We start from the raw sequence: 5000 nt of genomic DNA on the forward strand, positions 1-5000 counted from the left end.
TATCATAGGCTTTCCTTGATTTTTTCTGTGTTATTGTTCGGAGAGGTCGGTTTGTCAGGTGTGTAATAATCCTGTATTAATATTTTCCACAAAATATTGAATTCTAAACAAATGTTCTTATTATATATAGATATGACATATATAGTGTTGTTTGTTAATATGTATATTACAATTGGTTTATATATAAATATAGTATATATATATATATATATATACATACGACATACATATATATATATATTATATATATATATATATTATAGATATATATATACATATATATGTTATATATACATAGAATATATAAATTATAATAGATATAATTTGTTGTATATTTCTTAAATATATTATATATGCAATATATATGTATATATGATATATATACATATAAGTGTAATTTTATTTAAACATACTGTTTATTTGTATATATATATATAAATATATATAAATGTATATATGTATGTATAAGTATTAGTGTATGTATTAGTTATTTGTTATTATCACATTCATATAATTATGAATGATTTATATATTATATTGCATTATTTATTTATATATATATATATATATATTATTATAGATATATATATAATGTATTATATTATTTGTATTTATTTATATATATATTTATATAGAAAATTATATATATATATATTTATTTTTTATATTTATAAAATATATATGTATATTTTTATATATACATATACATAATATTATATATAATATATATATTATGTATGTATATATATAGAATATACATATATATACATATGTCTGATATATTCATAAAGTATGTATAACATATATATATATGCATATTATATATGCCAAATATATATTGTATATATATGTATTATTTATATGCATTCATATAACCTTATATACAATAATAGATATATATTAATATATATAAACATGTATAATTATATATATATTATATATAATTATATACATAGATATGTTATAAATGGTTATAGGATTATTTAACAGATATTAGACTATATATTTGTTCCATATGAGTGATATACGGATGTATGTGAAATATAGATGAATATATTATAGATTATAGTTATATATATAGGTATAAATATAATATACATATATAGATACTTATGTATGTATGCATATATATAAAATGTAATTATATATATATCATATATTTTAATATTTTTATATATATAGATTTATAGTTATATATATATTATTTCAGAGATAGATATGATATAGTTATATATGTGCTGTTGTATGTATGTATATGATGTTATACATATGATATAGATTATATATATATCATATATATATTATATATAGTATTGCATATATAAATGCATATATAGTTTGGTTGTCAATATATAGTATATATATAAGTATATATCCATATATATATAGATATATATATATTGATATATATATATATATATATATGACCTATATATAATAGTTTAATATATTATTATACGTTATATGTGAGTGTGTGTGTATATATATATAATATATATATGACATAATTATATATTTATTACTATATATACATTTTAAAATATATAAGTTCTATAATATATGTGTTATATATATATTTATATATAATATATATTATATATATACTCATTAAACATATATATAATATAATATATATGGATATTATATCGGAATAATATATATACGAGTGTATATATATATATATATTATATATATATATATTTATATATATATATATATATATATATAAGATTATATATATTATATATATATATATATATATATTATATATTATATATATAATATTACTTTAATATATATATATTTACAGGGTATACAGTTATATTTATGTATATTTATATATATATATATATATACAATATTTTGTGTGCGTGTGTGTGTGGGTGCGTGGTGGTGTCTATATTATTTTCTTGTGAGCTCCGCTGTGTGTGTGTGGACGGGCTCTGGTGTGTGTGTGAGTGACTGTCAGGTTGTGTGGGTGGCTAGATCTGTACAATATATATTATATATATATATTATATATATATTTGTGTGCGTGTGTGTGTGTGTGGCGTGTGGTGTGTGTCTATATTTTTTATATATATATATATATATATATATTATATATAATATATATATATTATATATATATGTATATATTATATATGATATTTATATAATATATTATATATATAATTATATTATATAGAAATGTTATATAGATATATACTAATATATATATATAACTATAGATATTTATTATATATATATATTTATATATATATATATGGTATATATATATACATATTTATATATATTATTATATATCATATTTATATATCATATATATATGATATATATTATATATCAATATATATATATATGAATATATTATAGATATTATAATAGTATATGATATATTTTATATAACGTAAATTATATTTATATATAGTATATAGATATATATAATATATATATATATTTATATATATTAATATATATATTCTATCTTATATATATGTGTAGTTGTGTGTGTGTGTGTGTGTGTGTGTGTGTGGTATGAGTGTATATATGTTATTATATATAAGGTATATGTTAGAATTATACTATATATATATATATTATATATATATATTATATATATGTATATATATATGGATTTGTATAATCTCTCTCTCTCTTTCTTTTCTCTCTTCTCTCTATCTCTCTCTCTCTCTCTCTCTCTCTCTCTCTATAATCCATCCTCTCTCGCTTTCTCTCTCTCTCTAGCTCTCAATCGTCTCACGTCTCTCTCTCTCTCTCCTCTCCGCTCTCTTCTGAACATTCCATCCTCTCACTCATTACTCGACTATAGTCATCGATCTCTCCTCTCTCTACGCTCTCTAAAACATCGCATCTACTCCCTCATCTCTATATAATATATATATTATATATTATTATATATATATATATATATATATATATATGTATATATGTATAGTATATATATATATATATCATATATATATTTATGAAAAGTTATATATGTATATTCTTTTTCTGTATATATATATTGTATGTAATCAGCTATATATTCATAATATATATATATATATATGTATATATAATATATACTTTCATACTATAGTATATATATATAGGAGGAGAGAGAGAGAGAGAGAGAGTGTAGAGAGAGAGAGAGAGAGAGAGATAGAGAGAGAAAGCATGTGTGTGTGTGTGTGTGTGTGTGTGTGTGTTGTGCTGTGTGTGTAGTGTGTGTTGCTGAGAGGGTGTGTAGGTCAGTGTGTGTGTGTTGTGTGTGGTTGTGTGTGTGTGTGTGTGGTTTATATATATATGTATATTATATATATATATATATATATATATATATATATATATATATAGAATTTATGCTACTATATATATATTATAATTAACTCATACATCATACAACTTGACATACACAAGAACACCACACACTATACAGACATCACACACAAACAGACACACAACACAAACAGACACACACACACAGCACACACACACACACACGCTCAAATATATATATATATATATATATAGATATATATATATATACTATGATTGGAAATATTATATATATATATATATAATATATATATATGGTTATAGATATATGAAATTAGATATGATATGAGATATTATATATATGTGTATCTTTTATATATCTTTTGTATATATATGTATATATATATGCGTATATATATAATATATATATTATAAAATAATATATATATATATATATATATATATATAAATATATATATATATATATGTGTGTGTGTGTGTGTGTGTGTTGTAGTGTGTATGTATATAATTATAATGTATCGTATGTATTTGTATGTATGAGTGCAGTTTATATGTATATATATATATACATGTAAATGTATGTGTATACTATATATATATCTGTATATATATCTGTGTGTGTGTGTGTGTTGTGTGTGTGTGTGGTGTGTGTGTGTGTGTGTGTGTGCGTGTGTGTTTGGTTAGATATATATTTATATATATATATATATATATATATATATTATATTATATACAGCTATGATATGCTGTGTGTGTGTGTATGTGTGCATATGTATTTACTGTATATATATATATATATATATATATATATATATATATAGGGGGTATATATCATATTGTATATGTGTGTGTGTGTATGTATTGTATGTGTAATGTATGTATGTATGTATTTGATGTGGTACGGATGTGTGTTAATGTGTTGTGTGTGTCTGATGTGTGTGGAGGTTGCCGTATATATTAAATATATATAGAGGATTGTATGTATGTATGTTTTATTTTCTCAATAATAAAAATATATATATATACGATATAGTATAAATTAAAATTATATATATTAGTTTATATGCGAATATATATATATATATATATATATATATATATTGTGTGTGTGTGTGTATGTGTATATATACATATATATATATATAAATATATATATATATATGTACATATATGATATGCAGTTGTATATATTTGTTTCTTGTGCGTTTATACCTCTGACTGGGTTGCCTATTCACGCCTTCTTTTCCTCTCGCTGGAATGACGTATATGGTTTAGTCGCATTGATTTTGCCTTCTGGACGACACCTCCTGTTTTCCCCAGTCCTTCTCCCGTTTTCCCCTCATCTCATTCAGCATCCCCTCTTCCATACTGCCATTCATGAATAGTTTTAACCTAGCAACCAGGCCCTTGTTAACCGCTCGATGTTCTGCCTCCCTTTACCCTTGGTAGCAGAGGTTATAAAACATTTTTCTAACTTATCACAGTCCTTGGGAAGTATGTTCTGTGTACCTATGTATAGCATATTTTCTGTTAAAGTATTTTTTTTTTGAGATTCTAGTCGTTAAGTATATAGCCTTGGAAGTTTCAATAAAACCTTCTGCAGTTATATCCACTTTGCAATTTAAATACATATATATATAGATAGATAGATAGATATGCATATAATAAATATGCAAGTATATGTATATATATGT

General features: G+C 21.1%; 1 protein-coding gene across 3 annotated transcripts in view; it reads left to right on the forward strand.

Moving 5' to 3' along the window:
* Positions 1-5000, forward strand: part of LOC122242355 (5-phosphohydroxy-L-lysine phospho-lyase) — a 37273-nt gene that overhangs the window by 718 nt on the left and 31555 nt on the right. The gene's annotated exons all lie outside the window — the stretch shown is intronic.

The sequence above is a fragment of the Penaeus japonicus genome, unplaced genomic scaffold, assembly GCF_977035675.1.
Source record: "Penaeus japonicus unplaced genomic scaffold, GWHDUDI00000001_assembly GWHDUDI00000012, whole genome shotgun sequence".
NCBI lineage: Eukaryota > Metazoa > Arthropoda > Malacostraca > Decapoda > Penaeidae > Penaeus > Penaeus japonicus.